The sequence below is a fragment of the Bombus terrestris genome, chromosome 14 (genome assembly GCF_910591885.1).
Source record: "Bombus terrestris chromosome 14, iyBomTerr1.2, whole genome shotgun sequence".
Classification (NCBI taxonomy): Eukaryota; Metazoa; Arthropoda; class Insecta; order Hymenoptera; family Apidae; genus Bombus; species Bombus terrestris.
In genome coordinates this window covers 10,250,769-10,266,698 of record NC_063282.1, presented here as the reverse complement: position 1 = coordinate 10,266,698, position 15,930 = coordinate 10,250,769, and the positions used below count along the sequence as shown (strand labels likewise).

General features: G+C 37.0%; 1 protein-coding gene and 1 long non-coding RNA gene across 2 annotated transcripts in view; one reads left to right on the top strand and one right to left on the bottom strand.

Annotated features, from left to right (window-relative positions):
- The window catches only part of LOC100646390 (zwei Ig domain protein zig-8), a 460,535-nt gene that overhangs the window by 9,605 nt on the left and 435,000 nt on the right, over nt 1-15,930 (bottom strand). The gene's annotated exons all lie outside the window — the stretch shown is intronic.
- LOC125386327 overlaps nt 1-15,930 on the top strand; it is a 71,481-nt gene that overhangs the window by 46,483 nt on the left and 9,068 nt on the right. The window lies entirely within an intron of this gene.

Genomic DNA, 15,930 nt, shown 5'->3' with positions numbered 1-15,930 from the left:
CTTAAGTCCCATTGAGAAAGGGAATTTACGTTGCTGACGAGATGACATGACATTCAAGTTACGTGTCGTGATAATGAAATAGCTCGTGGAAGATTGATTTCACTGGGTTAGAAAAAATCATCGTCGACAGGTGATATATAATCTTGAATGTAGATTTGAAAAGAGGGATTTGTATTTGGCACAGGATTCTGAGATTTTGGGAGTCGATTTGAACGATAGCGTTGGAATTACTCTCGCAATTGAACCTTTCAGAAGACAAACTCATCAACGTCACTTTTCTTAAACCTGTCACTCTCATCATCCAGTTACGCGATTAACGTTCAATTTTCAAGAAATCAAAACTCAAATAACAAGGCAAACGAATTAATTCTTAAGCTTCCATCGAATCTTTTTTCACGAACTTGATGTTTACGAAATTTTGAATGACTTTCATCAATTATTCCAAATTTATAGCGAAACGTAAAAGTCAGTACTTTATGTTATTTGTTGCTGTAATTATACTAATTAGTAGCTCTGCTAATTGCAGAATAATTTAACGAGCAAGTCGCGTGTGGAAATAAAATAAAATGTTGATTAAAGCTAAATCAATAATGTCGGCTAATTTCTTCCTTTGCACCATTTCCTGAGAACTTTTAATAAACTTTATCTTTTTCTCTTAGAGAACTAAAATTCATATTTTTTTCTACGATTTTATACATTTGCACCTCTGAAATATCATATACCGTGGTCCTACATAATTTCGTGACACAATTGAAGTCATTTTCTTGTTATCAAAATTTTCTGTTTTTAAAATTTTGATCTTCTTAATTAACTACATTACGTACGATCATATTTCTTTAATCGCTAAATAACATCAAATTAAGAAATTCGTCAAATATGCACTCATCATGTTCTTGTTTAACAATCTTCGTTCCTAACGTTATCTCGGTCGTTTCTTTCCAGAAGCAGATTGTTCGAAGAACCAAAATCATCAAAGCTCTATTTAGAACGTATTAACCGTGAGTCAGTAGCGCGATATTTTCGCTAGAAATTACCAGGTAAAGGGATGCAGCTTGTTACGGAACACTGGGAAAGCTCGTCACGAGGCCGGCCACGTCACGTAAATCGTATTGCGCGTGATGTGCAACAACAAGTAAGGTGTATGACGGGCTGAAATTAGTAGCGAAAGCAAGCCTTGGCACTGCGCCGAAAATACATGGCAATTTTATTTCGGCGCGCCATGAGAGACAGAAAAAAAGAGAGTCGACTAACACCATAGTAAGTGATAAATCACGAACCATGGCCGTTAAATAATAAATCAAAGCTATACTTGCAAAGGTCCGCGAAATTAGCAGAGATTTCAGAGACTTTTTTAGCGCGATAATTCCCAAGTATAATAATCAACAAATCCAATTTACAATCTTATTGTCTACTAATATTTCGATGGAGAATTTTCAGAATCAGGAACAAAAGTTTCATTAGCATATTTTACGTAGCAAGACTCGCGTATTCATGACATTCTCGACTTTTTTTTATAATAGCCAATGAATTATAACAGCTAATAAGTTCAATTTACATTTGATTAGCCATGAATATTTCTATGAATAATTTTTTGAAACAGCAACAAAAGTTCCATTAGTACATTTTGCCTAGCAAGACACTCATAGACTTTTCCAGTTCGTCTCATTTTCATGAGCGTTCCACGCCCTTTATCGCTATACCTGTTTTTACCGCTCCTATTTTTCCCCAAAGCAGTTAATTCGTATCCAGAGTTTCTACATTGAACAGCGAAAGGATGAGAATTCGAAGGAACGGCATTCGTCGAGTAGTAGAAATAGTTGGTAACAACGTTCTTTGACTTCGTGGCTGTTATGCATATTTGAATATTTATCTTTCGCGGCGTCCGCTGCATTCATAGAGCATGGAGCACAGATGAATTTATGCACTTTGCTTGAGATAATAGCCGTTGAAATGAGTTCACAACTCATTTCTACGGATTGAGTAAGAAAAGCAGTTTTCGATAGCGAAGGATCGCACCAGGTTTATCGATTGCGTATCGGTTTCCACCTCGGATGTCGATCAATTCTTTGTTTCTTTTGTCCGGCACGTGATATTATACTATAGTATCGTGGACGAAAGGCCTAAAAGATATTGGGCGAACTATAAATAATGTCGCGAGAAAGTCAAAGTGCCGACAGGCCCAAGAATATATCGTCGGTCCTTCAATCGAATAGTTTCGCGGAAAAGGTCTGCGTGACCCTGTCCACGAGCGGTTGTGGAACACGTGCGTGGTAGAGCTAAGACAAAAGACAAAGGGATGCTAAGGGGCAAAAACGAATTAACAGTGAGTATCAGTTGAGAAGTCAGAGAGTGTTAGTTGAGAAGTCAGAGAGTGTAAATTGAGAAGTTAAGTAATGCGAATTGCGTTGTCGAGAGAGTGTGGTCCGCGTGGAGTGTTGGATCCGTGATGACGAGAGTTGCAAATTAACTATTTAGTTGTTTTAATTATAATACGTTATTGTGATTAGTTCACATTAAACAACCATCGTTTCCTGTTTAACCAACATCTGTTTTATCCATCTATTGTAAATAAACTAATTGTAGTAAAGATCCTACAGTATGTTTTACACAAAACATCTCGAAACCTTTTTGGCAATGTAATTCGGCAATGAAAAATGACTGTCACAATTTTATCGGTAAAACGTGAAACAAATCTGTAGATGTTAAAGGATATTCTGATAAAGAAATTCTTCATTGGAAAATAAGAGTATATGGATTTAACTATGCATTTAATGTTTTTTAAATAGGTCTAATATAAATGAATTTATTAAACACCCTGGTAGAAACGGGCATTGAATATTTTCAAAATCGCAGGGAAATAACGGGTAAACCCTTTAATTCGTTGAGCCGGTAACGCTTTATTTACGAAATCGCATGTTGCGTGTCTCTGTCTGGCCGCCAAAGAAATCTAATTCTCTCTATTCACCTGCTCTTTAATTTTTCTCTCGTTAATGGTCCGAATTAAATGAATTCAAATACCCCTTTAACAAATACAATTACCGGTAATTCACCAAAGATAATTATCTCTCTGCCCTCTGACCACTCCCCTACTCGCGTTTTCGAGTGGAAAAAGGCCAAAAGATAAAGAGGCGGAGGCTGAGAAAAATAGTCGGGGGCATAGAGGAAGGGAGAGTGAAGTACAGAGATAAGCAGCAAGTACGTAGATAGGGTGAAACTAAAAGAACGGAAGACAATGATATATAGGGAGTAACAAATGATAAGGGAGCTACTTATAGGAAAGAAAATTGTCTATGACTTACGGTATCCTTTTATATTTGTGTCTCTATATAAGAACGTTTAATAGTAGTTGTCTGATTTGTATCTGGTACAGTAAATTTTATTGCTTTCCTTTATTTTATTTCGATTAATGTTCTTTTATATTATTATATCTTTTAATATAACTGGTAGAAAAATTATTAATTTTTAATAGATATTTTAACTTTTACTTTGTAGAAGCTGTCGTACGAAAGACAACATATGTACGTGCTGCGAGGAATGTATTTTATGGATACAAGTACAGAAGTAATTCCTTACGCCGTCCCTTGTTTTTTATATGTCATGTTTTTCAAAATAAAAGAATCAATTCGTAAACGTAAAGATTTTTATTGTTACAAATAATGCGGTAAAAGTGAAAAAGAAAGGAGCGAGTATCTACGAATGTTAATAAGAGATAAAATGAAAGATTCCTACGAAGAACGACATACGATAGTGGCGTATGAGTAGCCGCGATTCCAAGCTCGTTAGTCACCTTAATTAAGTGTAATTCATCAGGAAACGTACACAGTTTGTAGAAGGGTGAATTTTTCGCCTCGAAACGAAGAAGAGAGCTAGAAGTCGATTCGTCTTCATTAATTACTCGTGGCGTGTGGTAGCCTCGGCCTGTGAAGTCGTGACTGCTGCATTATTTCGCGGATGCATCAAAGTCGTCACGTTTCGCGACTAAATTAATTCGAGCAAGATCAAGCAGCTTCCTGTCGAAGGTTAGCTGATAGCTAGCGATGGAGCCGCTACAAACAAAGCATTTTCAATTCTGATGGCTTTTTAAGTCACGCACATACATACGTTACGATTACGTTATAAGTTCATATGCGTGTGTGAAGAGAATTTGTAAATAGAGAAACTCGTTATTGAAGATAGTAACTGAAGCCGTATACGAACGTTTAAAAAATCGACAATTATTGCCGCTACATTATTACGTCGAACGATAAACGAGGAAATATTGTATATTCTATGTGCAACGAGAAAAAAAATATTAAAAAGCTATAGAAAGACTGAATGTTTGTGTGGTGCGGTTAAAACATCGTAATCGATTTAATCGCATATATTAAATCGTAATATTTAAATCATATATTTAAAGAATTGAGAAAAGAAAATAGAAAATAAGGAACGGAGAAGTTGCGTTGGAAATTCGTGCAGATTCGTTGACAGTTCGAAGTTACGTGGAAATGGTGAAATCGGCAGCCCTTTTTCAGGATTCAACGACGCGTGATAACCAAAAGCCGTACTCCTTTTCGTGGAAAACCTTTGCTTTTGACCGGCTGCTACGAAATCAATGGCGGATCAAAGAACGTTCTGCTCTTACGACTCAATAGGACTATTCCAAAAGGACCACCTTCGCGGATGTATGACAGGTTGACTTTTCAAAAAGCTGCTGATTCGTGAAAGTAGTTGAAACGCTGAGCGAGCGATTTCTCTTGCGAAGTAAAGGGGAACATTTGTATTGAATATGCTTCAAGAATGAATATCAGGAAATTATGATTTGTTGACAATTCGGTATATTCGAAGTCGAATGTTTTGCTTTGATACCGCTTTCAGGAATCTGCAAAGATACGAGGTTTTGAAGCTCCTAGTACAGTAGAATTCCCGTTATGTGGACTCCATTTATTTCCTAATAGCAGCGATGAAAAATATCTTTACAAAGACTTCCCCAAGTGTCGATAGATATTCGTTTGATTTTCCTACGCGCATTTAAATTTGGCAAAGGTGGTTTGAAAGTCTCTGTTTAGGTTCTATTTCTTATTCGTGAAAATATGAATTTACCGAAACATCCACGCTATATTAACACTTTGACTGCCACGCCGAAATCACATGTTTCGCTCAACATGCCACGGGAGCATTTTTATTATATAGATCATATAATGGCAAAATGATAATAAATTGATGATACAAGACAACATTGTTCCCCAATGGACCGTTTATCTTATTGGTGGTCAGGAGGTAATAGTTGACAGCGACATATTATAACAAGGCTTCGTTTATTTCAACAAATCATTTGTATTCGTTGTTTCGTCGTAAGCAAAACGTGCAGAATATATTGTTAAAACGTGTAGAAGATATTAGTAGGCAGTATTTGTTCACTCTATATATAATAGTAAGGTATGTTCACATTTCTAACTTCAATTATATGATTATAAAGCAGCATTTACGATTATTTTCTAAGGTGTGTTTATAATAATATTCGTAGATTACCCCTCAAAGATATGGATGCAAACACAGTACACCGTTAGATGCAAGATTTGTTCTCATTTCTTTTTATTGATGTTCTAATAAAAATGTTTAATTGTTCAATGGGGCACTTTTTATTTCAAAGTATCTTCTATTTATCGGTTATATTCAAAATGCACTAACTGTCAATTTTCATACAATTTTTACAACTGTAAGAAGTTCAAGCGCTCCGGTTACCAATGACCATCGTGGCATCACAGGAGAATCATATCGTGGTCGCGGTCGATCATATATGACCAACGTGGCAGTCAAAGTGATAATTTGAAAGAGTACCGACAAAACACATGCCGCAAAATAAATGCCGCAATTTTAGCCTCGAACTGAAAATTTCGGTGACTTAAACGAAACGCTTCTCGCGAAATTAGATCAAGCTTGCAATATCACTCGCTGGCATAGTCCATTTTATCTTCATAAATCAATCAATCGGAAGCGATAGCAGCATCGCTGCTGAAACGTCGCTGGAAATTTCTCGTCGATCCACCGGCAAGCAACAAGCCGGATAATCCGGCTGTTTTTCGGTCGATCGAGCTGCGTTAATTACAACCGTGTATCACAAGATTACACGCAGCTTTTCGATACGAACGACGCACCGTTTCTCGCAAACTTTCATTCGTCAGAGATCTCGTACCTTACGTGCCTTTGACAGTTCCGCTGTAGCCACTCGAAAAACCTGACGTTTCGAAGACACTTTACGACTACTTTTGTCTCTATTCGTAGAGAATTCAGGACAATTCGTTCCTAGTTTACGATTTAACAACAGTTTGTGGTCAGTAAATGATATTTGAAAGTGTAATCTGCGTTACTGTCTTGCAATTTCTTGTTTCTGGGAAGTTGTTAATGAGAGTTGATGAGAATTTTAGCTCGTTCTGTATAGTAAGTGGAAAATGATATTCTGCATGACCGTTTTGCGGTGTCTTTACCCGTTAACTTTTTGCTGACTGTTTCATTCGCTACTTGGATGAACGAAACACGGATATTTGGAACTATTGTTGGGTTCTTCAAACTTTGAACTTGACTTGTTAATTTCTCCTATTAGTCACATTAAAGTATAAAATATTTCAGTTTTGTATTATGCGTGTGTTCAATATTCAACTGTTCTCCTTCTTTGAGACAACTCCGGAATTCAGATCCGATTTTTCCGCTGTTTAAATAGACGCAATGTTCCGACATTGACTCAAACGGACACTTAAGGCCCGTAAGAAGTGTTAAGTCGTAAAACTCATGACAATTTCCGTTAGCTTCAAAAGAGAGAGAGAGAGAGAGAGCGCTAAGAGGTGCTGGGTTCCTTGGTAAGTTTTGGAGTAAACGTCGTGACGGCGTCCTTTCCCGAAGATGTCAGTCGAAAGTTTTCCAGTTCCAATGGAGCGACATTTAAATGGTTTGTAAGAACGCGAAATTCTGCGAACAGTGTGCAATTATTAGAGTGAGCGAGCGGGCGAGTTTCCTATCGCCAAATTCAACAGTTTAGGAGCCGCTGGCGAATTGAAATCCGCGAATTCGCCGAGTCATTTCAGTTTGCGAACCCATGCTTTCTGGCCACGGCTCAGAACATGCTTTTGATACAATACAACGCCGCCTTTAGGGAGATACGTTTCGTCTGCCATTGGAAACTAGGCCAGCCGAGCACCTCTGCGATAGGGTCGCTGGAAGGTTCCTTATTTAAATTAATAGAGGGAACAAATGGATCATTCGAATGGCTGTGTTAATCACATACAATGGAATTGTTATATTGAGAATTTAATATATAGTGGATACGTTATACGATACATTTTAATTGAAGAAAAACAATGGAGTTGTTGCATATTGATGACATGTCAATCGTATAGTCTGCAATGTATTTCGTGCTTCCTTGATTAAACTTTATTTATTAAATCGGAAGATTTAGTGAATGACATTAAAAATTGCAATTTTATTTCTTTCATATTCTATGAATTGTCTTAAAGAAAATGATTTATAATTAAAGGTAATCATTTATATAAAACTAACGCATCAATGCATGATAATGTTATAAACAGTAAAGCATAATAATAAAGTTAGAAAAACATTCACCTCGCTTCGAGATTTTTGCTCCTTTTCCAGTTTACCACATAATTTAACTTCAATTAAATTCAGAGCATAGAGACTATTATGTTTCGTGCATTTAATTTAGCACGACGTTAGAATTGTCTCCCTTTCCCTCGATTTATCGTGTTAAACATTTTCATCGAAATTAAATTACCTTTCGCATTTTAAACGCAAATCGATCATTTAAAATCAACCCCTTTTTTAACTTAACAATTTCAATCGCCGACAAAATGCATCGCTATCGAGCGCAAACACCGCGTAACCGCTTTTAAAATGAACTTAACTTAATCACGTTAATGCAAGAAAAATACTCCATTGAAAAAATAAATTTATTCTCTCCACCGGTGCTACACTTTACCCCTCGTCTTTCACTTTCTGACTGGTTGGAATTCAAGTCATCCGTTCTTTTATTCTTCGCTGCAAACCTTTCAATTCGTTAATTAATCTATAACTTGTAACACACTTTTCAACAATGTCCACTATCGCTAAAAATGAATATAATATTTATATTAATTAAACTATAGATTTTTATGCATTTATGGAAAATGTAAACCATCCAAAGTGGAATATTTGTTACAACTTTTACCAGATGAAACGATATCTAAGTTTCATTTCTTTAGCCGTGTTCATAAAAATATAAAAACGTGTGCCTTGCCGCGTGTTACTCGACCACCGTCAACAATTAACCCCTTTCGTCTGCGTGTTCTTCGTCTTTATCCGCTTTAATCCCATGTAAAAGAATTCCAAAACCATATCTAGTTCACTTTACGCCGTTCCATTAAAACCAGCCTCTGCTTTTCGAGCAGAGTAGTCTCTTAATTCCCCAGACTTTAATGTCTCCGGCGGAACGAAGAGGATGAAGGAAGGGAGAAAAAAGGAAGGTGGAAGAAGACCAAGTACGCGGTCAGGCACGACCTCGACGATTCGCGGGGAAGAAGCCTCATCCTACTAGACGAGATGATTTCCTTTGAGAGACGAGATTTCTTAAGCTCTCTGTTATTATCTTCATTTTTATTCTTCGCCTATCGCATCGTCCTACCGCAGCGACAATCAAAGGGAAGCTGGTGTCCCTTGCATTTTTTATGCAGGACGTTTGGTATCCTCACGAGATCGGCAAAGCGCGTGGCCTGTACAAGGCTGAGGGTAGCTTTTCTCTTATCACGGATGGTTTTCTCTTTCCATTCGAGCTAGAAGCTAGACCTGCTTTGGTCTAAATTTCTTCAGGTCTGAAGTTTAGACCGTGACGAACGTTCACAGGGTTTCGCACGAAGCCGTCTTCATCGCTGCCATTCAGCACGAGCATTTTTTGTCGCACTTTTCACGGCCGAGAGGTTAATTTCGTTAAACAAACGGAAGAGAACGCGCATGTCTAGGGTTTCGCCGTCTTTGATTCGTGGTTTCACGTGGTTCGGATTGTATGATGTACGTGGACTGAAGATTCTTTGATGCTGGATAGTCGAAATACCGTATTGCGAGTTTTTCGCAAGCGTGAGATTTTTAATTTAGCTTGTTGCTGACGTTTCTTGCGAGAGCATTCTTCGTAACTGGGCCAGGGCACAGACTTTAACCCCTTGCTTAATGAACTCGGAGAGTAGGAAATTGTACAAAAAGGCTTCATCACGGGTGATTCCAATCTTTTTCGAATATCATTGTAATCCGGCAGATATCCCGGGATATCTAACAATTATGACGTCTCTAATAATTGGCAATGAAATAATTTCTTAGACGATTAAATCAAAACTTTCTACGTATTTCTTTGTGCGATATGCATAGATTGCAAAAAAGAAGGAACAAAGATGTTTGAACGAACAAGTTGTGAGAAAGATATTCTACCTCCAGTATCTAACAATCTCTAGAAAAATGATAAATTTCTAGCTTTTTTAATCAGTGGAATTGTTTACAATTGTTTGTGCCCATTGCGAGGAAACTTTTGCGAAATGACGCAAAACCGGAACTTTTGCCCATTCCCCTCCTCGGAACTTGTTCCCTGCGCGTAACATTTTCTAAAGAATTGCAAAGAAGCTGCAGTCTTTTTTGCTTTTTTCATATAGTCGGATGGTTTTCTTGAGATAACGCTAGTACTCTTTTACAATATTTGTAGACCGTATTAGTAGTCAGCAATCGAAACAAAATAAAACAATAATAAGAAAAATATTTATTTGATAAATAGATGGATGGACTGACCTTAAAAATTATAATCCACATTATATGTACTTATGTATGCTAATATGATAAAATTAAGTTTTTTTAAAACACACAAATTCGCTTCTTTCCGGAGAAGTTCTTCCAATTTGTCTTTCTAAAAGAAGCCAATCTTCTCCTCAGATTTAATTCTTTTTTTGTAACGCCAGCGGTTACAAATCAACCGGACACACGAATGCAAACTTCAAAACAACGAATTAAATATTATAACGCTTCCGTAGGCGGCAAACACGTTCTGGCTGGTATTTGCACACGGCAGTCGCGTCGACACACTTTTCGCAAATATTGGACGAACGTGTGCATCGCGTTCGCGCCTACGCGATTCGCTCGAATCAACAATGCCTTATGAAAATCGTTTCATCGCGGAACTACCAGCGGCTGAACAAGCAAACGTCCACGCAACGAATAGGCGCGTCGAGTATTCGACGACGAAGGTGAAGGAGACGATGGAAACGAATTTATCCGGTTTTGATTATCAAGTCGTTTTTCTTTATATTCGAAATTCCAACGTACTCTTTCCAATGAAATTATAAATTTCGCTATTTCGCTGAAACGTCTATTTTTATGTAAAGCTGGAAAAAATTTTTAATAACGCTGATGTAGTACGCTATTGATTCTTCTATGGTTGCAACTTATAAATGAGTAATTGATGTGAAAGTGGGATCCGCTAACAGAGAATTTTTTTACAATGGAGAATAAAACGAGCGTACTAATTTTTTGGATGAAAGGATATGGGGAAACATTTGATTATTTTAAACGCAACGAAAAGTAAAAGCAGCAGATGCAATGAAAAATGTTAACTGACCAGAGATAGTATAGATGCATTTGTTCGGTTGAAATTTTGTTCGTCGCTGCTTTGGGGACCGCGCAGGTTTCGAAGTTTTATTTCGACGATAGTTAGATTTCGAGTTTTCAATCAAATGGAGTTCACGGCTAAATCGAGTTGACGATTCCATAAGTGGTAGAAAGCGTGGAAAATAAACTAGAAACTTATATAGCTCTGAGAATTGGGAAAACTAAACTCATTTATGCGCAGAGTACCAGCATGCAAATTTTAGACATATGAAAATCGTTTTAGTAGAGGAGGGAGCAGTATTTTATAGAAATTTAGATTTTAAATTAAATTAAACGCAATTAAAAGCTAATTTTTCAATGAAAACTATTCGAACTGTTAAAAGATGGGTTTTCTAGTTCTAATATTTCTTTATTCTTTTAGCATAATCTCGTTTAATACTCTTACATAATCATTTTATTTCTTATTTAAAATTTCTATTCTTCTCATAGGTTTAAAAATGTCTACCTAAGAGTTTAGGAACATTATTTCTTACAAGCAAATAGACTTTATAAAGCAGAAAAGAAAAAAGAAAAGAAAACGGAGTTTCTCCCCCTTGCACTTGAACAAGAGAAGAAGATCTCACAATCAGTGAGGTAAAAGATTCATCGAACAAACTACATTCAATTCCGTTCGAGAAACGAAGGAACGAAAAAAGAGTGAAGCGGAACATAGAGCACAAAAGAATCGCTCGAGCGTATTCAATCAGCACGTTCAATTTCACCAACTGGTATTCACATAATTTAAGAAAACTGCAATACATCCAGCCCGTGATACGAAAACAAAGGAACAGGCAGGAGAAATAACGAACTCGATCTCTACATCGTCGCTATCTATGTCAAATAACAACGAATCTCTAGTCTAACAGATGGAGAAGGAGCAAGGAGAAAAGGAAAGGAAAAGAAAGTGAATATTATACAAGGAAAACGTTTGATTTGCATATATATGTGGAACGAGATTCGTTGCAACGATACCAATCGAAACGAAAATTCTGTTAGACAATAGGAGCAAACCTTCGTCTATTCGTGATTAATCGACAACAGTTGAAATAAATATCGAAAAACTAATCAGCTTCCACGGTAAAGTAAAATAAATAACGCGCTCGATAATGCCGGATATTAGTTTTCCATTGGAGAACAGCCATCCTTTCGACTGAATTAGCTCTTCTCTCCGTGTTTCGTTAACGATGTTCCTCGACTGTTTGCTCTTCGACCTATTTTTCAGCCGTGTTTCGCGCGAATCACTTGCCCCGATACCTAGAGATATAGACTGTGTGCACGGAAAAGCGAGCCGGATGCAACAAATTACGAGGAAATTGATCGGGGAAAATCTTCGTGAAAAAGAATCACTGACAAAAAGCAAATCTTAAATCATAGGAAACGTAATACACTTGGGGTTTTTTTTTAACTACCATGGGGCTAATTAATTGGTATATAAATGCTGCAATAAATACAACGACGTAGGAATACTTTTTGTAGTCGCTGTATATCCAGGCGTTTAGCAAGAGTCTCACTGTGCTCTTCATTGCATCATAACTCCATTTGTTTCAACTCTTCAATTGGTTCAACTGTATGCGTGTAACGACAATTCATCAATTCTCCTCGCTATTTAGATATTATTTTTTATTATTCAAAATTTACTAACATTAACATTAACTAAAATTTCCTTTTAACAAACGAAGTTCTAGTATATATTCAAACAAAAAAGAAAAATACTTGGAGCGTGGAACAATGTGGAAAATCGTAGTTGGTAGCGCAAAAAGCAATTTCTGCTCGAAAAGCTAACACTGTGTTCATTGACAAAGTTAAAGTTCGCTATGGTAATAGCACTAAAACCATAATAGTAATAACAATTGCATGAAAGTACCTAATTCATTGCACGCATTAATCACTGTCGCTATTTCTTTCCAACGCTGCAACCTCTGACACAAACAACCCTTCTTTCAGCTTGGTGCCAATAGTTCTGTTTAGGTGGTTTAATAGGTCATTACAGCAATCAGCAGAGCAATGTTGCTACTTAAGCGCGAGCGTAATCGCGATTTGATTCATCGAAACCGCGGTTCAATCGGGCCGAACGCGTTGGGCTATTCCAGCGCAATTTTCGTTTCATTTGAAAATGGTAATACGCGTATCCACGGCGCGGGATTAGAATTCGTGGGTTACCTGTATGTTGCGCGCGACACGCGTGATGGATCTCTATACGCTATCGTCAGGGATCATCCCCGTTTCTGGTGAAACACGTCGAACCTGACTTTCCTAGTACACAGGGTGTCCATCAAACGTACGCCATCGGTAAAAAGTTTGGAAAATTTCGAAATATTCTTGAAGGATGGATTGTGGAAGAAAAACAAACCAATAATACTCTGGTCTATAAATATTAGGTTACTTGAAAGTAAACCTGATGAATAGATCGTAAATTTTTATGCATTTATGAAATATTTAATGGTGTCAAAGTGCATAGGATACACGTAATACGCAAGGATATATAAAGTTCCAAAGTATAGTATACTTACTATAATATTTAATAGGTGAAACAATTAATTGAGCACATAACACGTATATTTTCATATTTTAATAAATTGAATTGTTTTTTTCTGCTGTAATCCGGGATAAGAAGTCAAATCGTTCCAGTTGTCGCAGCGCGAAACGTTTTTGCATTTATAAAATATATTTAAAATATGTATATTTTATGCCAGGCAAATCGCTTCGTATTAAAATAACGAAGCGATTGGACAGAACATTCCAAACCGTAGTAATCATATTTTTAACGTCCAATGGTATTAAACTTCCCAGAATGGAAGTATAAAATTTAATTACATACTCCGAAATAACCCAGAAAATTATATTTCGTAATCCGTGGTTTTCAACGATGCACCAGTCGAGAAGGTTATCTTTTTAATTTGCCATTGAAAATGTTAAATCGCAGGTTAAATCAGAGTTAAATCACATTCGGCTAATAATAATCCAGAGGGAAATTTAACAGAACTCGTAAATAAAATTAAACGGCCGATCCTCGTCTTCTTCCGTGTTCCTTTTCAAAGCAAATTAACAATTAATTAAAATACGGCGTAAAAAGCAATTGTACGACATTTTCTCTCGAAATAAATTTTAGCCAAAAAAGCTCGAGCAATCTGCTACTGAATACTAAATGCAATTGAAGCTACGAATTGCAAAATAGCAGGAATCCACTTTTTGACGCATGATTTATCGTTATGACGCTTTTTCGTTCACTCAAACCTATCTAACAACCGGACTATTTACATAAATTCATATCTTCATGAATACAGCTGAAGAAACTGTATTCTCGCTCCAAATACCACAGCAAATATTATATTCTATCCAACATTTTTGTCTTGCTTTTCCACGTAGAATCATCCTATTACCGATTATACCGTGATTGTTGGGGCACCCTGTGTACACAATATACACATTCGTGACCACATTCGTGATTATCGCTGTAAAGATGTCGCCGTATATTTATGACCGAATTAACCCACGGAAGTACCAAGTGCACTGGTATAAATGTGCTGGTATAAATACACGACGACGGTTTATACAAAATCGGCTTGTCGGCAGAAATGGAGTTTTGCAAGGGTAGAGAGGATTGTAATTTATGGACGTAGGGGTTGGTTAAACGTTGATTTGACAATCGTGGAATCGAAAGGGATCAGAGAGATATCGATTCCTACTGTGCACTTTGATAAGCATAATGCGAATTGGAAACACTTGTAATCTCCTTGAAATTTCTTGGCACGTGTGTAATTTCCTTTTTTGAACGCAAACAACGGAACGTATGTGAACCTGTGTGAGGTATCAAAATTGCATAGACCTACATAAAACTTTTGATTTATTCTTTAAAAGAAGGATTCAATTTTCTTGCATTATTATTTCCAATTTATTCAACAATTTTTATTCGATTCAGAAGAAGAAGCGTTACTGCATCGTGTTGAATTACGTGATATATCTATTGAATCCGAAAAAAATACTTTCACAAACGCTTTAAAATGACCATTGAATTACCAAACAAATTAGCCTTTAATTAAATTTTCATTACTTCTACCTAATAAAACCTAATAAAATCACGGTACAGCAAATATTAAAGGTCGTCAGCGTGAAACCGTTTCCGTTGAACGACAACTCGTCGACGTCAAAGAAGCGTGCGCAGACTTCCGACAACGTCTCCGGAGATGCCGGAAATTAAGTTGGCCAGCGAATTATGCAAATACGGATGATCGGTCGAGGTAACTGAAGGAACGGTATTGTCGTATCACGATCACACAGACAAGCTATGGAGCTCGGCGACCGATCCATGGTATTTGAAATTGAAATAGAATGTTCCAGCTTTTAATTAATGCTAACGGCCGTTCGTGTGCATGTGCACACATGTTGGATGGTTTTTCTTTTCGCTTTTCGTCAATTAATTTCGCATCGACGCGACGCTCCGACGATATTTCATTGTCTCTTTCTTTCTGCTGGTTCACGCCTCGTGCGTCCAATTAACACGTCTTCGGTTAATTATGCGTTCCGCTGCAAGGACACTGACACGGCCGGAATTTGGAGCACGATTTTCTGGAATTCGATCATGATGATTCGATTTGCGTTTGATTCTGACATCGTTTGAACCTATGTGAGGATTAGATTCGTTCGGTTTCATTCCGTCATTCGATTTTTATATTACGATATATCTATCATTTATATCGTTAAATTTAGATTTATATTGTTAAATCGAATTCCTTAAGCAACGCGTGTGCAGCGAAGATAGACGAATAGCGCAGCGTAATGGCTAACACAGGCTAGACTTTCTACTTTTGAAAATCATTTCCACCTCTCTCTTTAACGCAACTATTCAGGTTGCAATTTTATTAAAGCAAAGTATTTAAAAATAGAAACTTTCATATTACAATACGTGTAATAATATATCATAACAGTATGAAATTTTCTAATTTATCGCTTTTATATAATACTTTTAACCCCCGTTTACTTCTCCAGTTAACGTGCTTCAACTTCTTTTCCCAACGTTCTTCGTTAAATGAAATTCTCAATTACCTGAAAAGCTTCGTTCTCTATAAACGAACATACGTGTTCTTTCGCAAAGAATCGATCGTTCATTATCGCGGCAACGTACATAGTTACCCCTAACTCGCCTCCGTCTCTCAACTACCAAAGAACTTTTAAAAGCAAAGTGGTAAGAACACAACAGAAAGAAGAGCCTTCCACCGTGGTACTACATACGTATAATCTTCTACGGGCAGCTTTGTAACTTGCAATTTTCTCCTACTCTGTAACCGC